We start from the raw sequence: 25616 nt of genomic DNA, 5'->3' as shown, positions 1-25616 counted from the left end.
CGATACATTCCAAGGTATTTATCACCTTCTATTAGGCCCCATAGTCTTCTCTAAAATTTCTTTGTTCTCTCTATTTGAAACTTCAACTTGTCCATTTGTTTGCGGGTGATAAGGTGTAACGCCCGAAAAATCTCAAAAATAATTTTAGAAATATTCTATAATTTTTCTAAAATTTTAGAATATTTTTCTGAAATTTTTAGATTAGCGGAAATAGCAAAAATAAATAGGAGCGTAAAATGTCCTAGGTGAGATTTGAACTTATAACCTATCGGAACCTACGACCTTTAAAGAATATCCAATGACCAAGAGAGCCAACAAGTCTATTCCAAAAAAAAATGGAACCGAAATTTAATTATAGGCGAGTTAGGTTTAGAAATCACTTAAAATAAATAGGAAGAAAATTGTCCAAGGCGGGATTTGAACCCGCGACCTTTAAGAATTTTCCACTCTTAAAATATTTCCAATAACCAAGGGAGCCCAGCAAGTTTGTTCCAAAAAAGAAAGGAACTGAATTTTATTTATAGGCGAGATTAGGTCTAGGAATTTTTTAAGTCCAAAGCGGGATTTCCCGAAAATTCTCAAAAATAATTTTAGAAATATTCTATGATTTTTCTAGAATTTTAGAATATTTTTCTGGAATTTTTAGATTAGCGGAAATAGCAAAAATAAATATAAAAAAATGTTCGAGACGGGATTTGAACTCGCGACCTATAGGAATTTATAACTCTTAAGATATTTCCAATAACCAAAGGAGCCTAGCAGATCTGTTCCAAAAAAAAAAGAATTGAATTTTATTTATAGGCGAGATTAAGTCTAGGAATCACTTAATATAAATAGAAGGCTTAAGAGAGGATTTTGATTATCTTCGAGAACCCTTTCCTCACCTCTCGCCTAGGACGCCGTCGCCCCTCTTTTCTCTTCCCTCTCGGCGGCCCAAACCCGAAGAACGAGGATTCCGTCCCTTAGGATCACAAGGAAGACTTCCAGAGAACTTCTTCTACAAGGACGCTCCTCTCCGCGAGAAGAACGTATAGACGTAGGAAGATCGCCGAGAAGATCTTCTTCTTTAACGGAAGAATTGTAAGGAAATTAGCGCAGGAAGTAAGTACCTCTCACCTGCAGTATAAGTAGCTCCGTTCGTATGCATAAATCCATAGTTTTAGTTATTCAAAAATTTATGTATGTATGTGGAGATTAGTTTCTCTTACAGAATGTTTATGAAAATAATTTACCTTGCCTCAGTAATTATGGACTCGAGTTCGTCCATGGGTGGGCTCCGAGATCGCCCCTAGGCCCGAGATCGCCTAGTATATGCAAGGTTAAAGAAAAGAAGTATTAAAGAAAGTATTTTACTTTTTAATGGCATGTGCTTGGACCCGAGTTCGTCCATGGGTGGGCTCCGAGATCGCCCCTAGGCCCGAGATCGCCTAGTAGTACCCTAATGGGTTCGGGATTAGCTACCTCGGATCTATTTAGGGATGCGCACATAAGTAGCACAATGCCGGGCCCACAGCAGGATGATTACTATTTTCACTTACTATATGTATAAGTTTTCAAAAGCTCATTACCAATTTGAAGTGAATTTAGTTTTTAAGATTCAGCTTAGTTCAGTTTATGATTTCAGTTCATTTGTTTATTATGATGCGTATGCTATGATTTTTATCTAGCTTATACGTTTCAGTAGCAATAAATGACAAGCATGAAGATATTGCCTTTCATATTTTTCAAAAGCATGATTTTAAAATATGTATCGTTTTGTGAGTAGGATGGTACTTGCTAAGCTTTATGCTTATAGTTTTATTTTCCTTGTATTGCAGATAAGGGCAAAGGAAAATTCAAGTAGCGGAGGCGGCAGCGACGATGCGAAGTGTGTGATGTAGTGAAACCCTTAGGAACATCATTAAGATAGATGATTGTTTATTTTCCGCACTGAATGTTAACAACTATAGGTTCTATGCATTATTTGATAGTTGGTAAATTACAATAGCCAAGTTAGTGAAAGGTAAGGTTGGAAGTTACAGAACCATTTTGATGTCAACAGGTTATTTAAGATAAATTCAGATCGCATTCTTGATACCATGGTTTCTAAATCCATGTTTAGAAATTGCTAAAGTATGTTTAATTGCCATGCTCTTAGATTGTAATTATGGTTTGGTCATTGTTACTAGGATATCAACTATCATATAGCAAGAAATTTTAAATTAATAGTAGATTTTAGCAAGTATAAGTAACGGATCGCCTTAAGGATAGAACGATGTTAAGGCTTTCTTGCTTTTATGTTATAGTTAACGGAAGCATGCTATACCTATAGCAACCTATGCATTCTAGTTTTCATAATTTATAGTTAACGGAAGCATGCTTATACCTGAGGATTTCTCAATAGAGAGGTAATAACATTCTTTTATGATTAATAAAGAATGTTTTTGAGTTGAACATGCTTAATCACTAGAACCATAAGATGCTCAGGCATGGTTCAAGACATTAGAAAGTATCATAGAACTGCTAGATTGGCGCATCATTCTGCTTAATTGGAGATGCCAGAATGTGGTAGAAACGAGTAAAGGCAAAAAGACTACGTCTTGTCAGACCAAGTTGAGACCTGAAAATATGGCTAGTGGAATTAATAGACCGCAGACTACATTTAATCAGGAAATAAGGCTGAAAATAGAAGTCATGGTGCTTTCCTCTAGATGTCCTAGATTTTGAGCTGGGAGAGGTTCATCTACGGGTTGCTACCGTGATGATTACTTGGCATGGATTATGTTATTGATTTTGTCCAACAGTATTCAGAGTTAAGAAGATTAGTGGAGTAGATGTACATTTCTAGCACATGTAGTCAATACCGAATTAGAGAATGACCAAAAGCTCCGAGTGGTATGTGACTACAAAGTAGTCTTCCCTGGTTACCAGGCTTAGCACTAGACAGGGAAATAAAGTTTGAGATACTCGGTACCAACCCTATCTCAAAAGGTACCGTTGCTCTAGTAGAATTAAAGGAACTTCAGGAGCAACCACAGGAGCTGCTTTCATACGCCCTAGTCACTAACCTTAGGGAGCTCCCGTGTTGTTCGTGAAGATTATGCGCTTGTGTATAGATTATCGAGCCTTGAACCAAGTGACCATCAAGAACTTTAGATCGAGATATCACTAGGTGAAAGTTAAGGAAGGTGACATCCCCAAGACAACTTTCAGGACCAGATACGGACATTATGAGTTCGTAGTCATGCCCTTCGATGTACAACCCCATACTTGTTGTAAGTAGAGCCTTCATATGCTTATTACAAAAATGTGATCCTTAGTCACTTATGATAGCTCTTGAAATTCCAAACTTGCAAAAAAAGTGTGACCTAACAAAACTCACAACAATGGAAGAATCATCAATCCTGGTGGGAATGACCTCCACCCATTTAGAAACATAATCAATAGCTAAGAGTATATACAAAAAACCAAAAGAAGCAGAAAATGGTTCCATAAAATCAATTCCCCACATATAAAAATCTCACAAAATAACATGGTTTGTAGAGGCATTTCATTCCTAGAACCTATGTTCCCAGTTCTTTGGCATCTATCACAATTCTTATAAAGCAAGTAGGCATCATGAAATAATCTAGGCCAAAATAATCCACACTCTAAAACCTTCCTAGTAGTCCTTTGTGGTCCAAAATGCCCACCACAAGCTAAAAAATGATAAAATGTAAGTACAGAATAAAACTCATGATCAGGTACGCATCTCCTAATTATATGATCATTACAAAACTTCCATAAATAAAGATCATCCCACACATAATATTTTGCATCATTTTTGAATTTATCTTTTTGAGCTTTAGAAAGTTGTGCAGGAAAAACATTAGCTGCTAAAAATTAACTAGCTCTGCATACCATGAAAACTTACCATGTAGCTGTAAAAGCTGCTCATCTCTAAAATCATTATAAATAGCCATGGGGTGTCCATCTCCCTCTATCCTACTCAAATGATCTGCCACTAGATTTTCCTTGCCACTCCTATCACGTATCTCTAAATCAAATTCTTGAAGTAGCAACATCTATCGAATCAACCTAGGCTTGGCATCAGGCTTCTTCAGGAGATATTTCAATGCTGCATGATCAGAAAATACAATAACATGAGAACACAATAGATATAATCTAAATCTATCCAAAGCAAAAATAATAGAAAGAAGCTCCTTTTTTATAGTGGTATAGTTAGCCTGTGCAACATCCAATGTCTTTGAAGCGTAGCATATCACATGTGGGGCCCTATCCACTCTCTGTGCCAGTACAGCTCCTACAGCAAAATCTGAATCATCACACATTAGTTCAAAAGGTAAAGTCCAATCTGGTGGTCTAATAATAGGAGCTAAGATAAGGGCTTCTCTTAAATTCTGAAAAGCTTCCTTGCATTTTTTGTCAAAACAAAACTCCACATCCTTTTACAAAAGTCTAGAAAGTGGAAGAGCAATTTTATTGAAGTCTCTAATAAATCTCCTATAGAACCCTTGTAAAATACCAGAAGATTAGGGGTTAAATTGTAAATACAATTAACTTTAATAGGAAGAGTTTATGGAAAATTTGGAAGGTTTATTTAAATTAAACCTTAATTTATCTTATACGTGGTTAGGGTAATTAACGTTAATGGTTTTGATGAGTTAATGGGTTATGGGTATAGGGTTATTAGCTTGTGGGATCTTAACCCGTTAAGGAAGGCATAAAAGACCGGTTAGGAGAAACCCCAAAGCACCATCGCCGAACCCTTCTCCCTATCTCGATCAACACCGCCGCTTCTCCCTAAGCCACCATCGCCGAACCCAAAGCCTTCTCCCTTAGCTGTCGGCACCCTGCCCGATCCTCCTCTTCCGCGAGCTCTGTGCGACCGTGCTCCTTGACGCCTGTCGACGCCGCCGTCTGCGGAGGCCTCTGCTCCGCCGGGCTGCGCCTTCACACTGCCGCGACGCGCTGCCGCCAGAAGAAACACCGTCGGAACCCGAGCCCCTCTTCGCGAACGTTGCCGACCTGAGCTCCGCGAACGCTGTTGTTCCCCCTGTTCGCCTCTGCTGTCATCGAAATCCAGCCGCCGACGCTGTCGCTGTGTTGCCGCCGCCTGCTGCTGCCATCTGCCGACTGCTGCAAGCTGCCGACCACCTGATCGCCGCCTGCCGACGTTGCATGCGCCGCCGGCCGAGCTCCCCTCCGCCGGTTAATTAACAAAGACATTAATCGGAGGTAAGCAATTGATTTGATTAATAGGTTAATTAATTAATTCATTGGTTAATAATTAGTAATTAGTTTAATCAGGTAGGTAATTATGGGTGAGTTGATTAACGGAAGTTTATAATTAATCATGTATAATTAGTTTAGTGATTAATTAGTATATATTTGAGGGATTAGATTAGATCATGGATTAATAGTTGGTTAATTAGTTTGATGGACAAAATCTGATAAGTTATTATGTTATTAATCAATTTAAGATTTAATCGATGAAGGGTTTATGCCTAATTAACAAGGAGAATAATTTAATCAGATGAATAATTAATGACGAATATATTAAATTGGATTAAGTTGATGGTTGATCTAGTTAAGTTGGAGGTTAGTTGGACCTGGTGGAGTTAGTCTAGAGTCAGTTAGAGTTTTGTTGATGAAAATCTATATAATATCGTATTTAGTATTGTATGTTGTAAATTGCAGGACTTTGATTTGTTCCTGCCTATACGAAGTTTCCTATTTGAGGGTTCTATTGTTGACGGTCATCTAATTCAGGTGGGTACTCCTGTGCTTGGTCAACACAGATCTCTTTTTCGTAGTGCATGATTTCTTATTGTTGTTATCTTTCCTGTTGATCCTTATTTTGATCTGTTGCTATTTTGTTGCTATTCCTGCTATCCACGCTAGTAATTAAATGATACCTTACACCTTTTGTTGCTTGATACCTGTTGAATGACCTCCTGTTGAACTTCCCGTTGTTATAACAGTTTTAACTGTCGTACCATCGACTCAAATTGACTTCCCTCGATATCTGTTGAACATGCTAATCATTTGTAGCTATTACATGTAGGAATGATCATCATGCATTCATGATAGTTGTAGATGTTGCGGACAGCATTGTTGGCTGTTCTTGTAGGCTCTGGCCCTACACCGTGTAGTGGTGTGATCAGTGGAAAGAGCCTACTTGCACTATTGTTGAGTGCAACCAGGACTGGCTATATAGCCCTCCTGTTACACTGCCGCTCCCCACCAGATTACGGTGGTTTGTATGTTGGAGTCTGTGCAGTATGTCTTGTCTGGCCCCTCAGTTCACTGTGCTCTGGGAGGGTGACTGGGGAATGCAGAGTGCGGACAGAGACTTGCATTTGTTTGCGTTGGTTGTCGTGTGTTTTACATGCATTGTTGGTAGGATTATTGCATAGTTTAATTTATGCATCTGATTTCGATTGTTGCACTTATTTGCTATGTTTGTTGCATTTGTATGACATTACATACATGCTCACATGTACTGATACTTATCTCTATTCCGTAGCACGATTCTTTCCTTATTATTCTTGTTGAGATACCATGCTTGATTTCCATGATCTCTGTTATCTGTTGATATCTATACCTGTTGATATTGTCTATCTTTCTGTTTATCTGTTCATGCACATTTATCATTTTGTATCCACTGAGCATCTAATGCTTACTACCCAGACCCTGGGGTTACTTTGTTTCCTCCCCAGGTAGCAGATAGGTTTACTGGAGCTTGGAGGTTCAGTCGGCTGGTCCCATCTCACAGCAGGAGGTTTTTTTTGTTGGTTTGTCGTTGGTTTATCGTTTATGGTATGGTTTATGTACTTGGACATGGATTTATGTTTTGTGGACTTGTTGTGGTCTCTTGGAGTTTTTCCATTTCGATGTTCGAACGTAGTGTGTGGAACTTTGTGGTTAATGGTTTTAGTATTTCGTTTGCATTTTGTTAGTTGATACGACCTTGTAGGTCTTATATTATGTTTGTGTGGTATAGTATGCATGTGTAGTGGTTGTATGGCCGTGTAGGCCTTTATGGTATATCTTTTGATTGTTGTGGTTATCTATTGGACGTGTTGTCCTTATTCCAGCCGCCTGTGGCTGTGTATACATGTATGTACTAGGGGAATTGTCATAGTTACTGGGGAGATGCTGTCGAAATTTTTCGGACGGCCTTCTCGGGGCGTGACAACCCTGCATGACCAAGAAAAGCCCGAACATCCTGTATGCATACAGGATAAGATAAAGAAGATATAGCACTTACTTTAGCAAGATTTACCTCAATACCTCTCCTAGAGACTATATGGCCCAACACAATCCCATGCTCCACCATAAAATGATATTTTTTAAAATTCAAAACAAGATTAGTCTCAATGCATATATGTAAAACTCTAGATAAATTACCCAAACATGAATCAAATGAAGTGCCAAATACAGAAAAATCATCCATGAATACCTTCATGCAGTGCTCTAATAACTCATCAAAAATACTTACCATGCAGTGTTGGAAGGTCTCTGGAGCGTTGCAAAGTCCAAAAGGCATCCGTCTGTAGACAAATGTACCGAAAGGACAAGTGAAGATGGTCTTCTCCTGGTCTTTTGGCTCTATGCAAATCTAAAAATAGCCTGTATATCCATCTAATAAACAATAGTGAGATTTCCCTACCAACCTCTCCAACATCTGATCAATGAAAGATAATGGATAGTGGTCCTTTCTCGTGGCTTGATTTAGCTTCCTATAATTAATACAAACTCTCTATGCATTTTTCACTCTTGTAGGCACCAACTCATTATTTTCATTTGCCACCACTACCACTTCTGATTTTTTAGGAACCACATGAATAGGACTAACCCATTTAGAATCAGAGATAGGATAAATGATACCTGCCTATAGTAGTCTGGTTACCTCTTTCTTCACAACATCAAGAATCATTGGGTTGAGTTTTCTTTGTGATTGTCTCACCGATTTCACATTTTCCTCCAAATAAATTCTATGCATGCAAATGGTAGGACTAATCCTAGGTATATCAGCCAATGTCCACCCTATAGCTTTCCTGTGCTGCCTCAGAACTTGCAATAATTTTTCTTCCTACTCTGGCTCTAAATTCTGGGCAATAATAACTGGTAGACACTGGTTCTCTCCCAAATAAGCATACTTCAAATGTTCTGGTAAAGGCTTCAAATCCAGCTGTAACTACTCAGTAGATATGGGTGATCCCTGAGGCTCAGTGCAATCCTCTACACTCACATACCTATCCTCTGAATCTCCTGATACATCAATCAATAATGGTGGTCCTTGGGGCTCAGTACAATCCCCTACACTCACGTGGTCATCTCTAACTGAAAGTAAATCAGAACTGGGCTCCAGATCAGCTGTCTCTATAGCTAATGCATCCTCTACATCCCCCAAACTGAAATCAATCCTGTAATCATCAAATAAAATACTATCAGCAAATAAATCAACATCAACCATATCATCTAAAATACCAATGCTCATGATAGAATGATCCTCTCTCGGGCGCTTCATAACATCAAATATACTGAACTGGACCACTGTATCTCCTATCTCCATAGACAATGCCCCTACATACACATCAATTTTTGTCCTTGCAGTCTTCAAGAATGGTCTTCCAAGAATAAGTGGAGATCTATGTGTTAGATAATCACCCTCCATGTCCAAGATATAAAAATCTGCAGGAAAAATTAACTCCTTCACCTTTACAAGTACATCTTCAATCATTCCAGCTGGGTGAGTTTGCTCCTATCTGCTAGCTGAATAACCACTCCTGTAGGCTACATAGGACCTATCCCAAGTATCTGAAAAACTGATCTAGGCATCACATTAATAGAAGCTCCCAAATCTAACATAACATCATGAAATGTATTTCTTCCAATCTCACATGATACAGTGAATACCCCTGGATCTTCACATTTTTGAGGAACTGGATGAATAAGAGCTGAAACATTCTTCTCCAGGTTAATCAATTCATTTCCCTTAAGCTTCTTCTTGTGCACACATAAATCTTTAAGAAACTTGGCATATTCGACTAGGAGGACCAGAGGATTGGTGAAGTCTGAGCGGTCTGGAGGACCGAGTCGTAGCAATAAATTCCTGGGGCCAAGGACAAAGCTGAGCAAGAAAGTCCAATAAGTCTGGAGGACTTGGTTGGTAGTCAGGTAAATTCTCCTGAGAGGAGTGGGTTTGGACGCGTTCTCGAAAAGAAATTGTAGGCGTCAGGTCTAACCCAAGGTTTTACTAGAAACTTGAAGTCTTTGACTCCGGTAAGTCGAGGTTCAAGTCCACCGGACAGTCAAATCGACTGGAACATGGATTTCAGGTGACTTGAGCTCAGATAAGTGCAGCGGAAGTCAAAGTCTATCGACACCCTCCACGTCAGATTCAAGTCAACCATAATGGGGATTCCAGTCGACCTGAAGGTGAAGTCAGCCGCGGAGAAAGAGGATCGTGGTCTACATGGCATTCACCTAAGATGCATTTCAGTCGACCTGAATGGGTTATAAAAAGGACTTCGACTAGAGACTTCAAACATCAATTTTCATACTTCCACGATCAAGTCTTGTCAAGTCGACAGCGTCCTGAACGAGCAGCAGCATCCATCCAAGCCGTCATAACGCCGAAATTGCACCCGAACGAAGATCTACAAAGCTCCGGTACTTGGGTAACAAATTTTGTATTATAAATCTGATAACTGTTTTATCGTGATATTTTTGTATTTGCTATAACTTGTTTCCATAAGGAAACAAGTTAATTAGTGGATTGCCCGTTCGAAAATGATCACAGATCATGAGCCTTGGAGTAGCAGCTTCGGTTGTGAACCAAGTAAATAAAACATGTCATTATTATTCTTACTTTACTAATCTTCTGTACACTTTGATTTAAGTAATCGTATGCTCAAATTTTCGAAAACTGGAAAAAACTCTTAAGCGCTATTCACCCCCTCTAGCACTTAACTCAATCCTACATTTGGGAGTAGAGCACTTACTACTAGAGGGGTTAGTGAAGCTTAATTGGTTTCTAATGAACAAAAGGAGATCAAGAACTCATTATTGGAATTGACATCTTTAGTGAAACGAATAACTTTGAATAACATGATCAAGAACCAAAATTTTTTAATAGCTTCATCTACAAATCAATCAATGATGTTGTGTAGCATTTGTTCAAGTCAAGAGCACAATTTGGATTTATGTCCTAATCTCGAACAAGATGAATCAATAGCCGCTTTGACTAAGACTCAATTTTAACAAAGGAATGACCCATTTTCATCTAGTTACAACCCTTTATCAATGATCGTTCATTATTGGAGAAATTGTATTTAATGAAATACAAATATGAAGTCTTTGAATGGTTCAAAGAATTCAGAATTGAAGTAGAAAACAACTTGACAAGAGTATTAGAACACTTTGATCTGATCGAGGTGGTGAATACTTGAGTCAAGAGTTTCAGAATTATCTAAGACAATGAAATATTATTTCAATGGACTCCGCCGTATACACCTGTGTGTAACGGGGTATTGATAGGCGAAATCGAACCTTGTTGGACATGGTAAGGTTCCAATCAGGTATGATTAGGAGGACCAGAGGGTTGGTGAAGTCTGGGCTGGTCTGGAGAACCAAGTCATAGCAGACAAATCTTGGGGACCGAGGACCATGACTAAGCAGGAAGTCCAACAAAGTCTAGAGGACTTGTTGACAAAATTTCTCTCGAGTGCAGTGGATAAGGGCGCGTTCCCGGAGTGGAACAGCAGGCGTCAGACTAACCCAAGATTTCAATAAAAATCTGAAGTTAGACCCACAAGGTAAGGTTTAAGTTCTTTTTTTGTTTGTATGCTTGTCTTGCAAGAACCAGGAGTTGAAAGCAAGATGGAGAAAGCAGAGGTGAAGCAAACAAAGGCAACTGAACCAAGCTCAGGGGCAACTCAAGTCAAACCTGAGTCAAAGTGACTCAAGTCGACCTGAGATAGAGTCAAGTCGACTTGAGTGGATGGAGTCGACCTGAGATGGAGTCAAGTCAACCTGAGCACCATATAAGAGCTGCGAAAGCCAATGTTTATCAAGATATGCCACATAAGCTTCGAGTCGACCTGAGTAGGTACTCGAGTCGACCTGAAGGCGAAGTCAGCCGCTGAGAAAGAGGATCAAGCTTACGTGCAGTCGACTTGAGATTGGCTCAAGTCGACTTGAGCATGCTATAAAAGGAGGGGCGACGTCCACATCTAGGATATCAATCTACAAGCCCTACTCTCCTTCTGTTGGTGGTTCTAAATGCGAACGAGGCCAAGTTCTTGCAACCAAGGAAGATCCAGGAGGAGTACGCGGTGCTCAAGATTTTCCAGATCGGTGAAACAAGTTTTGATTATTCTTTCTTACTGTCTTGTTTATTTTTTGTTATTTGGTTATACGGACTATAAGACTGGTTTCTCCGCTTTCGAACAAAGTTCGGAAAGGAGACCACTAGTGGACGGACATCTCCCGTAGATAGGCCTTGAATGTACAAACCCTGGGAGGTTAGAAACCAAGTAAATCCGTGGTTCCCTGTGTTTTATTTCAAATTCTGCTGCTAATACTTTGATAGAACGAACGATCGAGAAAAAGTGACAACACGCTATTCACCCCCATCTAGCGTGTTACAACGATCCTACAGACTATGTCTTGTATAGAGTTATTATAAACTGCATTCTACCACTTGCCACCAGGGATCTTACCAGGATGAGACCCTATCATTCATTTTTGCTATATGCATTTATTCATCGGTTAGATATAGACTTAGGTTTATTTATTTTCCATACCATCATCTATGCATCATCTTTAGTGACTAATAGGAGAGTTCACATGCCCTATTGTCACATTTTGATAGGGCTGTTGAGCACACTAGGGGTAGATACCACTGTTAGTAATATCCTACCTCCTGGTGATTTTGATTGCATAGGTTCTAGGAACCTGGCCTTAGGGGGTATAGATATAGATGATGAGGGGAGACTTTCCTAGAGGCACCCCACCTTAGCCTCAGCCTCAGGCTCAACATCAGCCTCCACCCCAGCCCCAACTCGAGCCAGCAGCTAAGGATATGGACCTTGGAGCTGAGTTAGAGGAACTTGGTCTTCCAGCTCTACCTGCTCCACCTCCTCCACTGACCACTGACTAGAGATTGACCAGGCTGGAGGATTCTCTTCAGACATTGATAGGGAGACTTGATGTTCAGGGTGCTAGCATGGCAGAGGTTCTATAGCTACTTAGAGCTATGCAGCAACCACCACCACCACCTCCACAGTAGTTGATCACTATTGTAGTTTGGACCCATAGTTGACTTGTTTTTGTTTATATCTAACTTACTGCATTATAAACCATAGACATGCATGTATAGTTTTACTTTATGCATCAGTATTTAGTTTTTCTTACTTTGATTGTCTACTTTTGACTAGATTGTGTTTAGTAGACTAGTAAAATCATGATTTCAAAATTCACTTCTATTTGTTTATTTTAAATATATTATTAAATAGTTCTTTTAAAAGATTTTAAAACTTTATTTATTTATTTTTTTTAAAAAAACTATTTTTAAAATTTTATTTGTTTTAAAAGTAATAAATTGATGATTTAGCCTTAGACTAGACTCAATCCCCTAGAGAGCATGTACCTATAGATTTAGGTGGACATCTCACAAAGCACACTAGGTAACTTGATTGTGTTTGTAAAACATAGATTGGTGTGAGATGTATAGGATTCTAGTCTAAATACAAGATGCTTATTCAGTGTATCGAACCTTACTTAGACTTTAATAAACAGTGATCAAGTTAAGTGTCCCTAAGTCAGAAAGTTTAATGGGATGATACACTTAAACTTACATAACTGGGTCAAGCTACTACTTTTTAGTAGTTAGCTAAAATCCAAGTTGGACACATGCCCCACAGATTAAGTTTTTTTTGTTTAACTATGTTAACTATTATAAGCTTAGACTCAATCCCTTAGGTTTATTTTGATTATGTCAAAGGGGGAGAGATTTGTAAGTTTTCAAGTTATTCAATTTTCAAGTTATTCAAAATTCAATTATTTTGTTTTAAAAAATGTTTTCAAAAGTTATTTAAAATTCAATTATTTTTTTTAAAAAAATGTTTTCAAGTTAAAGTTTAACTTAGATGGTTTCTAAAAAGTATAACTTGAAATAACATGTTTTAAAAAGTAAGTTAAAGTTTTGTAAACTTAAAGCCAAATTTTTAATTATTGAAAAAGTTCAAAAACTTATACAGTTCACAAAAATTAAAAAGTTTTACTTTAAAGGACTTGAAAGGTTTGCTAAGTTTGTTCAAACTAAGCAATATCAAGTTCAGGGGGGAGAGAATTGAAAATTTTCAAAAAAAAAACCTATTTGTTTTTCAACTAAGCATAAATTTAGGGGGAGTCCTAAAGCAGAGGGAGTTGTGAGTGTCACACTTCATGCATAATATTTTTCTATATATGCTAAATGTTCAAATTACTGTTTGAAGTTAATTATTGTTTAACTTTACTTGAAACTTTAGTTGTCATAATCAAAAAGGAGAAGATTGTTAGTGCGGGGAGCACCAGATGATCGAATCTTAGTTTTGATAATGACACTAGGTTCAAGTTAAGTGTGTTGTTGAGCTAACATTGTTAATGTAAGTGTGCAGGGAGCATAGGTTTGAGATAAGTCCTAGTTGAGACTAGGCAAAAGACTAAGTCCTGATCTAGAGGGTCAGGCAGAAAACTTGGCAGAGTCAAGGCACCAGGTGAAAAGTCCATGTAGGGTCAGGAGGACCAAGGATGTAAGATACGAAAATTTTTAGGGTTGATTGTACTTAGACATTTGAGGCTTGATTAATTAAGGATTAAGGGGTTAATTGGGCATTTGAGGCTTGATTAATTAAGGATTTGAGTTTTAATTTAGGTTATTAAAGTAGCCTAATTAAAACTAAACCTTAGCCTAATTAAGAGGCTAATTTAATCAACCCATTTAGCCTATTTAAAACCAAAATTAAATAAGCCAATTATAACCCAATCAATAGCCATTTCATAAGCCCAATTAAACAAATTTCATGAATCAATTTAGTTTAGGGTTATTGGCTAATGGTTATGGGATTTTTAACCCAAACCCGGTTGGGAAGCTAGCCGCGACTCCCAGTTTTGCCCGAACCCGTGTTTCCTTCTTCTTCCTCTTCCCAATCGCGAAATCGCGATTTCAACCACGAGACTCGGCCCAAAGCTTCCTTCCCCGTCCGAAATCGCTAGTTCTCTTCTTCTTCTTCTTCTTCTTGTCTTCCTTCGTGATCCCTTCTCTACACCGGACGTTGCCCTTCCCCTCTTCTTTCCCTCGTGATTCTTCTCTTCGGGTTCGCGAATTTTGCCCCTAAAGCTGTGAATCTCCGCCCGAAGCAGAATCCTTCTTCTCCAGCCATGATCCCCGATTTCTCTTCCTCTTCGTTCCCGATCTCCCGTTGGTGTCAGCGCCCGAACGAACCAGCCATCACCGTCGCCATCCTCCCTGGAGCTGAGCCTGTCCCTTGCCAACCAACATCACTAAGATCAATTGATTGGAGGAGGCAAGTGTTTAATTCCGCAGTTAGAGTTCTAAATTTTGTCCAAGAACCGATTCATCCTGTTCTGATTCATGAAGCTGGGCTATTTTCAAGGAAGCGGCAATAGAAGAGGAAGGAATTTGAGATAGGGATTTTCTGCCTTTCCTATTTTCACGTGGTGAGCCATCTCCTATTTCCTTGCTTGAATTCTTGCATTCGATTATTTTGGTAGATTGTTCAGAGGTTGAGATTTCTTTGGGATTTGATTCTGGCAGCAATCTTGATCAAGAATAGAGTTAGAGGTTAGAGCGAGGATCTAGGTCAAGATGGTGGATCTAATCTGAGGTAAATTCCTAGTTAAAGCCCGTTGTGAGTTGCTAGGTTTTATATAGAACTATGGTAAAAGGATTGATCCTGTCCTATTCTTGCTAGTTAGATAATTTTGAATTTTTGTTTACTGTTGGAGTAATCAGATTATTGATCTATTGTAGGTTAGGTTGAGTCAAATGATTTTAGGAACTATAATAGGATTGTTGGTGATTCAGGTTATGATGATTTTTTCCTATTGACAGTAGGAGGTTGTTATTGATTTATGATTGTTAGAAGTAGTCTGTTGATGTTAGATTTTGTGGTGCTATTAGATTAGGGTTTTGGTTGATTTATATTTTAATTTAGGATTGATCTGATTTAGTTAGATTGTGGTTAGGCTAGTTAGGATAATTAGGTTAGAGTGGTCTAAATCCGATTAGAATTAATGAAATTAATTTGTGTTTAATTAGCATGAGTTAATTGAATTATGGATCTAATTGAATTTGAATTATGTGTTAAATCTTAAAATTTGTTAAGATCTATACGCTTATTAATGAAGGTTGTTTATTTCTTTTGCAGGTCCTTGATTATTGATCATTTACTTACGTGGTTTATTTTTCTAGGGGTTCTAGTATTTGATCTGTAATATATCAGGTGGGTAATTTACTGTATTTGGTCATTACAACTCCTTTCTATTTCCAGTGCATGTATTATTCTCTATTGTTGTTGATTAGTCTCTTGATCACTTGCCTATTCTTAAATGTGGATTAGATACTTATGATACTCATATTTATACCATGCTTGCCCTTATTCCTGTTGATCTTGGATTATCAATTTGGTTGTATGAATCCTTTGACCTATGTTTCATTGTTCTTATCCTTGCTTATGTCATCTATGATCATTATTGGTTATAGTTCTTTTCTTATGATACCTGTGATCATTAGGGCTTTATACCTACGCATGTTGATTAGCATGGTAGAGGTAGATACTGTGATTTGATCATCGCATCATGATGCATGATAACGATTGTAAATCCCAATGTTGTGGGTTTATCGTTCTGGTAGTTGGCCTTTAGTGGCATTTCTATATAGGTGGTTATTATACCCTATTTTCATCACGGTGATAGTGGCTGTATGGCAGTGTACGCAGCCGAGTCGATGATCTGACCTTGACACCGATTAGGGGTGGTACTCGGAGAGTATAGGGCTGATACTCGGGGACGAGTATTAGAGGACAGATATCAGCCATACGATGTACGTAGCTATATATGGCTACCTTCTTTGGGTCACCAGGTTACTTTATTGTAGAGCTGGAGCTATGACCATTTGAATGTTGGATACCCTCAAACTCATATATATACATGAGTGCTGTAGCGAGTGTAGACAGTTGCGTCATGCATATGTGCATCATGTGCATGATATGTATGTATTGGACCGCACTTATACTGCATTTTGGTTGTCTACTTGACTGACTCTTGGTTATTGTATTATGGGTGACATGTCATTCATATGGCTCATTGCACTCCATGAGATCCATGTTAGTTTTATTTACCTGCAGAGATATTATTGATCACTTGTTGATTCTCGGTATGTATTTGTACTCTTGTTATTCACTTAGTTCTTGCACTGTCCTTTCTTATTATCCATTGAGTATTTTTGTACTCACCAATTGGACTCCGAGATTTTTTTGTCTTCCCAGATATCAGGTAGGAGCTTATAGATGAGGCCAGAGATCCGCCAATCTTGCCATCTCACAGCGAGGACTTCATAATTGTCTTTGTGTGGTTGTATATGTTGTGATGTAGTATCCTGTGTGTAGTTATATACTTTTTGTAGTATCGGATTTCTATTTCCTATCTGTGATTTTGTCGTTGTATTCCTTTACGTTTCCGCATTCGTAACTTCAAACTTTCCTCACTTTACGAGTTTATTCGTTAATAGTTGTATGGAATTAGAATTTTTTTATTATGCATGTGTAAGATGTATAAGTGGTCATGTGAGTCATCTTTACTTTTGTGCAGTTGTATAAATCCATATTTTGTAGTATGGATAGGCCGTGTAGGCCTTATTACATGTTTGTATTCAGGGAATTGTCATGGATACTAGGGAGATGCTGCCGAAATTTTTCGGATGACTATCTCTCTGGTCGTGACAAAGGAGCATGGAAAAAACTAGTCATGTATGGTCAGGAGGACCGGAGGACGTGGTGAAGTCTGGGCGGTCAGGAGGACTGAGCCATAACAACAAATCCTAGGGTCTAAGGACAGAGCCGAGCAAAAGTCCAACGAGCCAGGAGGACTTGGTTGGCACAAGGAAAATTCTTCTGAGTGGAGTGGGTTAGGACGCACTCCCAAGGAGGGTCTCACTGGAGACCTGTAGTTAAGACCAAGAGACAGTTCTAGGAACTACCTCTCCAGCTTTATCTTTGCATGTTATTTGGCTAACTTTCAATGCAGGATTGGAGAGATTGAACACATAGACTCCGAGCTAAGTTTTTCAGAAATTTAGTGTTGGAGTCGACCTGAATAGAACTCAAGTCAACCTGAACCTGGTTAACCGCAACAGAAGTCGGCGTAGTTCAAAAATCCTCCACGTCGGACTAGAGTCGACCTAAAGAGGTACTCGAGTCGACTTGAAGACTAGATAACATATCAAGAAGAATATGTTATCGGAAAGCTCCACGTCGGACTAAAGGCGACCTGAGTAGGGACTCAAGTCGACCTGAGGACAAAGTCATCGCGAAGAACGAGGATCTACGTTGAGTTGGAGTTGACATGAGTCCAAGTCAAGTCGACCTGAGCACCTTATAAAAGAACCATCGACCAGAGGCTCGAGAACAAGATTTTCTATCATACTACACGACCACTCTATCGAGACGACAACGCCTTGAGTAACCCTAAAACCGCTGCAACGCCGAATTCGCACAAGTAACTTCGGTTATTTTGGTAACAAGTTTTGTTTAAGTTTGTAAATTCATTTAAAGATTGTTATCAAATTTGAGTTTGTACCGTTCGACTTGTGCCCGTAAGGAACAAGTCTCATAGTGGATTGCCCGTCGGAAACGGTCGAAGACCGTGGGCCTTGGAGTAGCAGCCTTGGGCTGTGAACCAAGTAAAAAAATCAACCGTGACCTATGTTTTCTATTTACTCATGTACTCGCATTTGTATTACTCCCGCTTACGTACTCATTTTCGCACGCGTTTTACTCGTTCGTCAAAAATCGACTGAAAAACATAAAAGTGCTATTTAACCCCCTCTAGTACTTCTATCGATCCTACAAATTGGCCTTAGGCCAAGTGGGAGTCTGTTAAATTTGAAGGATGTCCTAAGGCAATCGCCTTACGGTTATACTATTTATTGGATAAATAACAATTCGCTATTTGAGTGCATATTCTATATGTGTTTGATTGGATCTTAATCTCAAATACTGAATGTCCGCAATATGATTCCTAGCATGAGAGAATTTGTGATTGGATCACAACTCGTGAGCATCTCTACATGTGCAATTATGAATGCATTAAAATTATCCCTAGTCGAGAAATTGATAAGCACAGACGTCATCGAATCTGTCGAAGACTAGCATGTTTAGACTCCTTGGTTAACTAAGCAGCTGATCTCACTGCAGGAGACATTAGATTTGAGAGTTAAACGTGGATGCTAGTTAAAGGTAACCAGTCCATTGGAGTGATCTACTTTGAGACTTCATATGGTTTGATACATATGTCAATGAAGATCTTAATGCAACTTAAGTGCGAGTTTCCTTTGACTTGCGGTATTCAAGTCACCTTGGTCATGGAGGCTTATATTTGACATCTTAAGCAAGCATCTCCGAGGAGGTGTGGACCCGGGATGATTGCGCATAAGTCGAAGTGCTCGAAGGTGTTTGAATAGCCCACAAAGGATTCATCACTCCTTAGAAAAGGAGACGTATACCTTGCGGTCACTAGTCAGAATTGTTACTAAAAGTCTTTGGCCAAAGCATTACATGTTAAGAGTACGGTACTCTTGGATGCATGTACTAGTAACTTGAATCCATAGAACAAGAAAACAGCTTGGGCTAGGTGTGATGTAGTCAGCCTAGTGGAGACTGACACATAGACCATATCCTGAACCAAGCGGGTATAAAGACGGTGAAAGGAACGAGACACGTTTAATTGAAGTTATTGAAAGGTTTAGAATTGTTCTGGAGTCAATCGTTGATTTTTCAATCAATTGAGGATCATGATGTACTACTAGATGCCACTCATGATCATTCCATAATTAATTGTTAATTACGGACGGCCAATATAATCGGGAACCTATTGGGTCACACGTACTACAAGTTCTCTGAAGGACTTAAAATGAGTTTGAGAATTGGATGCTTAGAACGAGAGAAATAAAGTCTGGTTTGACCAGATAATGGATAAAATGATGGAATCCATCTTACGAAGATGAAATTATCGAAACTAGTTTCGTTCAAATCAGAGATTGTTTGGTTAGTGAACCAAATGAGTCAGTTTTGAACCAAAATTGAACCAACTTGGTTTGGCTCATGATGAAAGATATTTTCGTAGAACGGATGTGATGAAAAGCTTTGTCTTGTGAAGATAAATTGGACAAAACTGATTTGGATCAAATTGGAGATCGTTTGGTTAGTGAACTAAGCAAATCAAAATTGAACTTGGTTTGGTATAGTAAACCCTAGAAATTTGGTTCGCTATAGTAACCGGCTAATTCAACTCTAACCCAAATTCCGATTAAGGTTTTTTTTGTTTCAGTTTCCTTTCTCCTCCGCGCGGCACCACAAAAGAAGGAAGTCGCGACTGCTTCTTCTCCCTGCTCAAGTTTACCGGCGCCGAAATTTGCAGGAGCTAGGATATAAGGGCTTGTCGATTGTGGTGAAGGAAACCTAATCGCAGAGATGAGAAGCTCTAGGGTCGCTAGCCGCGATTTCCCTTCTTCCCTCCTTTCTCTGTTGCCGCGATTTCTCCCACCGTCCATAAGGATTGCGAGAATCATTCTCCCGATCCTGACGCCATCGGCCATGGTGACGATGGATGGAGGAGACGGCCACAATGCATGAGGATCGAAAAACCCTAGCCTGCTCGTGACCTTTCTTCCTCCTCGCGAGCGGGTCTCTGCTTGCTGTTACCGCGATACCACAACTGCTCCGACAATTCTTTCTTTGCGTGGGCGCCACCGACCAAGTAGGAAGAAGAAAAGAAGTCAACCCTAGCTTCCCTTTCCTTTTTCCTCGTTGTCCATCACCTTCTGATCTCCCAGATCACGAAGAACAGAGGAGCCAAGTCTTTCTTCTTCCTCCCGAGTACAAGCATCGTCGTCAGCGCCTCTTCCTTCGCGTTACTGACCGCGATCAGGAACCCTAGTGACGACCGTGGGATTAGAGGAACAACCTAGAATCTTGTGCCACCGGATTACCCTGCCGAAGAAGAAGAAGGTTCCTCTTAAGCACGCTAGCCAACCACCAGGAAGAAAGAAGCGAAAGCCGACACTGGACGTCGGCTGATGAGTTCTCCCCATGGATGGTGGACTGTGGAAACAGATTGTCTTACTTGTAAACAGCAATTGTCAGAGAATTGTTCCATCGTGATCGGAAAGAGTTTCTGATAGTTTGTTCGTTATTGGCGATCAACGGTTGACTACCAAAAAAAACTATATCTGGAATACGATTTCTGGTGATAGTTAGAAAGCCTCGTAAATCGATCGCGATAAATGTTGTTGCATAATTTCCAGAATAAGGCTTCTCTCGATTCAATCATCATCGATCATCGGCTAGTGCCCAAGACGATGACACGACTCATGGCTTCCGAAACCGTCCAAATGAGAGCTTGGTGTGGATCAACAGTAGAGGCGGGACTCTGATGAGGATCGCTCGATTGATACCAATCCCACTCAAATGCCTTTGGAAAGGTACGTGCAGAATTATTGAATTTTATGCAAATTTTAATTGTGTACATAGAATAATTTTATTCTAAAAATTTTAATTTCTTGCCATGCCTTGTACGCTGTTTATTTCCTATTTTGCATGCGTGTGTTGATAATAATTTGTTGTTAATTATTTATTTATTTCCGCTGCGCACGTTTGCAAAACGTGTAAACACGCGCATTACACCGGGACAATCCCATCATGTTTTACAAACACAAGCAAGGTATCTAGTATGTTTTGTGAGATGCTCCACCTAGATCTCTAAGTACATGATTTCTAGGGGATTGATTCTAGTCTAAGGCTAAAATATTTCTTTCTTACTTTTGAAAATAAAAGAAAAAGTTTGAAAATAGATTTTTCAAAATAAAAGAAAAAACTTTTGAAAACTATTTCATAATAGATTTGAAAATCAAATACGTGAATTTTTGAAAACTTGTATTTTGCTAGCATACCAAGCAAAGTTAGAATAAAATTGCACATAGGTATTGAACTGTAAAACTGAACTATGCAAAAGTGTAAGTATGAACTATACAAGCTAGTCCTATATCTAACATGTCAATAGGTCTAATAAGTAAAACACAAATATCTACTGAGGTGGTGATGGCGGTGGATGACCACAAGCTTTGACCATCTCCATCAACTCTAACATCCTCGCATCTTGACCGTCCAATAGACCTATCATCGTCTGCTGGAAGCTCTATAAAGACTCCTCCAGTCATGTCAGCCTCTGGTCAGTCGTAAGTGGAGGTGGAGGGGCAGGCAGTCCAAGTAGATCCTTTAAGTCTATCTCAATATCTATGTCCTCGGTAGCAAGCTGGGGTTGGGGCTGAGGGTGAGGTTGTCGCCTCCAAGATAGTACCCCATCATCATCTATATGGACACCACCTAATGAAAGGTTCCTAGACCCTATCATGTCAAAATCACTAGGAGGAAAAATATCACCATCAGTGATATCAACTCTTAGTGAGTCTAAAAGACTAATCAAAATATGGCAGTAGAGTATATGAACCCTTCTACTAGTAATCATAGAAGATGCAAAAATGATAGTATGGAATATGTGCAAACCTATATCTATGTCTAGTATATGTATGAATGCATAAAGAAGAAATGAATGAAAGGATCTCATGATAGTGAGGTCCCTCATAGTTAGTGACAGAATACAGTTCACTATAACTCTATACAGGACATAGTCCTGTATCCTAAGTCTGCCAAATGGAAATTGAATTGTACTAGGAGCTCTATCCTCCTAATAGAAGTATGTATGCATGGTATCTAGGGTGATGTGGGAGTAGGGATCTCCAAAGGGTAGATCCCTAGGTGGATAGCATAGAAAAGTACACTGAGAGAGGTGGAATCCTATGAATGTCCTAATAATGGAGGGTGTAATGGTGATGTCCCTCCCTCCAACTCAAGTAGAGAAGGTCAAGTCGTCGACCTGGACTAGGTTATTATACAACTCAACACAAAGTCGTGTTAGCTGAAATCGTACACCAGTCGATGCAAATGGTAATGGTCAACAACCTCTACAGAAGGGATGCAAGATCGAGTAAAAAATACCCTATTTAAATATCTAGAATGCAGTGGAACATAGGATAACTCCTCAAACCTACGTCTAAGCTCATCTGTGGGAAATCTAGGGTCAGTACTAGGGGTCCTAGAGGTCCCAGCCTCACGCCCTCTTTTTAACTGTCTAAAACATAAAAAGATTTACATTTTAATAACAAAAAAACTAGAAATTAATTGATTTGGAAAAACTTTAGGGGGTTACCTAGGTATTTTGTAGTATAATAAAAGACATGACGACTTAGGAAGCTTTCCGTGCCACGAGAGGGTAGAAAAGGCCGGTAGAAAGGTGAAAAGTGTGAGTTCCCATGTGGGCCATTGCGAAACTTCTATAACAACACTCCAATCGACTAGAATGGTTATTCCGGTCGACTGGGTAAGGCGGTGCAAGTCAACTGGAGGTTCGTTCAAGTCGACTTGAGTTAAAAAATCATTTGCTTGCAGGAAAATCTACGTCTATTTTTAGGGTTTCATTTGGGTCAACTGGAATACTAGTTCCAGTCGACTTGGGATCATCTGAATGGCCTTTTTAGCTTTTTTCAAATTAATTTTAGATTTTAATTTAATTAAATTAAACTTAGGTTTTAATTAATTTAGATTTAGGGTTTAAGGTTTGTTGATTTAGAAGTTTAAAAATCATTAAGAAATTTGTGATTAAGTAAAATTAATTTGAAAAATTATTTGTTTAAGTTTTAAAAATTATTTTAAGTTGAAATTTTATTTTAAAAATTACTTTAAGTTAAAAAATTATTTAAAAAATTATTTTTATTTAGTTAAAAATTAATTTAAAAAATTATTTAATTTAAAAAATTAATTAAAAAAATTATTTAAGTTAAAAAATTAATTATTTTGTTTAAGTAAAAATTATTTGAGATTAAAATTACTTAATTAAGTTAAAATTGATTTAAAATTTATTTAAGTAAAATTGATTTAAAAAATTTTTAAGTAAAAATTAATTTATAAATTTGTTTAAGTAAAATTAAATTAATTTAAGTAAAATTGAATTAATTTAAGTCATTTAATGTAAAAATCATTTTACATTGAATTTAATTTTGTAAAATTATTTAGACAAAATTGGTTTGGTTAAATTTTTTTTTTTATCTAATTCATCTCACCCATTTCTAAGTTATCAAGTAGTTAATTCTATAGGTTTTGTGAGATGACTTTTTTAATTTTATCTTATTAATTATTATTTTAGGTATCTTTTATTTGATTAACCTTGAGTTAGATTCAAGTTTAACCTTTTGACTTTCTAAACCTACATTTCAAAAATTAGTTTACAGGCAGTGGCGTGGCACAGGGACCTTCTTGGGTATCAGAATAACGACCATGTTTTAAGATAAAACTGATTTAAGAAATTGTTAGTTTAGCTGATTTAGGAAAAAATATTGGTCTAACTAGTCTAGGATGTGGCGAGGTAGCTTCGGCTAGTTCAACCTGGCTAAGCAAACCAAGTAAGGTACTCCTTACCCCACTTGACTACTTAAATCAAATCTCCTAACGTACTATCATCTCGCCCCACCCTGGTACTAGGTTGACAAGAGTTAATCAAATAGTTAGTCCTTATCTACCCTAGGCTATTCTAATGCAGAAAAATAAAAAACTAAATTAAACATGCAATCAATCAATTGGTTTGGATCCCCCTGGATCGTGACCCTTGTTGGGTTCGGATCAAATGTATTTGATCCTTGGGGACCCATAATTGGTTCGGTCCAACTGGATTAACTAATTTAGACTTGGGAACCCACGCTTGGACTCTAGGTTTATTTAGTTTGTGTGTTCTATGCAATAATGTTATAAATGACCTATTTTTTGATTTGTATCCAATGCCTGATCGATTGTATCTAGCTTTCTCAGATCCAAGTATCATATCCAGATACTTAGACCCAGAAGTGAATTTTGCAAGCGACTGTCTGAGTTCGTCAACTTGGAGCTTTAATTGGGAATTCTCCTTCTCAAGTTGAACTTGAGTCGAATTCTCAATTAAGGTAGCTTTAGTTGACGACTTAATGTTGACTTTCTCTTTGAGGAGTACTAACTCCTCTTGGAGTGATTCAACCATAGCATCAGATCTAGCTAATTTCTTAGAAAGACTAATAATAATTGAATAAAGACGTTCAGTACTTACAACGGGATTGGAACCTTCAGAAACGAATGCGGATCCGTGGCTTTCGTCGGTGTCCGAGTCGCTGTCGCTTTCTATTATTCGTTCCGTGCTGAAAGTGCAAGGAAACTCGTTGTCGTCGGTTCTTCGTCTGATTCATCTGATGATGATTAGTCCCATGTCACCTTAAGTGCCTTCTTTTTTATTTTTTGGTCCTTCCTTTGGTTCGGGCAATCGACCTTGAAGTGCCCTTTGTGATTGCATCCATAGCATCTTAGCTCGGTTTTGTCAGTTGAAGTCAGATTAGTTGTTTTGTTTACCACCTTATTCACCTCCAACTTCTTGACTCCACATTTCTTTCAGATCATCTTCTGAACCAGGTTCACGAGCTTCGATGTTACCTCGTCATTTATTTCGGAGTTGGATGAGTTTGAGTCTTCAACAACCTTTTTTGTCTTATTGCTAGTACCTGCAAGAAGAGCAATACCCTTCTCTTCCATTTCGGCATTAGATTGTTCGTGTAGTTCAAATTCTGAAAACAGTTCATCTAATTTAATTTTAGAAAAGTCCTTGGAGACCTTGTAAGCATCCACTATAGATGACCACAAAGTGTTTCTAGGGACGCTTTCAATACATATTTAATAATATCGCGATTCTTGATCTTTTGGTCGATCGCGTGTAAGCCGTTGAGGATGTCCTGGATTTGAGCGTGTAGTGCGCTTGCCGACTCCCCGTCCATTATCCTAATATTGTATAATTTATTTAAAAGTAAATCCCTTTTACTTACCTTGGTGTCTGACATGCCTTCATGGAGTTCAATCAATTTGTTCCAAAGATCTTTGGCGCTTATGAACGGCCCGACCCGGTTCAATTCCTCCTTGGTCAGTCTGCATTGTAGAGTCTGTGTGGCTTACGCGTCCACCTTGATCATTTTCCTTGTGGTCGCGTCCCACCTTTCACAAGTTAGTGGTAAATCGTCATTGTCAGACAGGATTATGAATCCCGTCTGGATGACTATCCACATTTCCACTTGAGTCTTCAGGTGGTACTCCATCCTACCTTTCCAATAGGCGAAGCCCTCATCAGAGAACAGAGGTGGCCTTGCGGTGCTGAAGTCTGTTGGGACCGATGCGTTCGCTAGAGGGGGGTGAATAGCGATTCTTCAATTTTTTTGCTAAATT

At 38.7% G+C, this 25616-nt stretch overlaps 2 pseudogenes; both read right to left on the bottom strand.

The window, feature by feature from the left end:
* Positions 1 to 3001: 3001 nt before the first annotated feature.
* LOC141832459 (uncharacterized) lies at positions 3002 to 4303 on the bottom strand (annotated as a pseudogene).
* Positions 4304 to 8182: 3879 nt separating this feature from the next.
* Positions 8183 to 21487, bottom strand: LOC141832359 (uncharacterized; annotated as a pseudogene).
* Positions 21488 to 25616: the final 4129 nt, after the last annotated feature.

The sequence above is a fragment of the Curcuma longa genome, chromosome 1 (assembly GCF_044706935.1).
Source record: "Curcuma longa cultivar G26 ecotype Majalengka, Jawa Barat chromosome 1, ITB_CL_G26_1.1, whole genome shotgun sequence".
NCBI lineage: Eukaryota > Viridiplantae > Streptophyta > Magnoliopsida > Zingiberales > Zingiberaceae > Curcuma > Curcuma longa.
The sequence above is the reverse complement of the archived record's forward strand: the minus strand, read 5'-3'. Positions and strand labels throughout refer to the sequence as shown.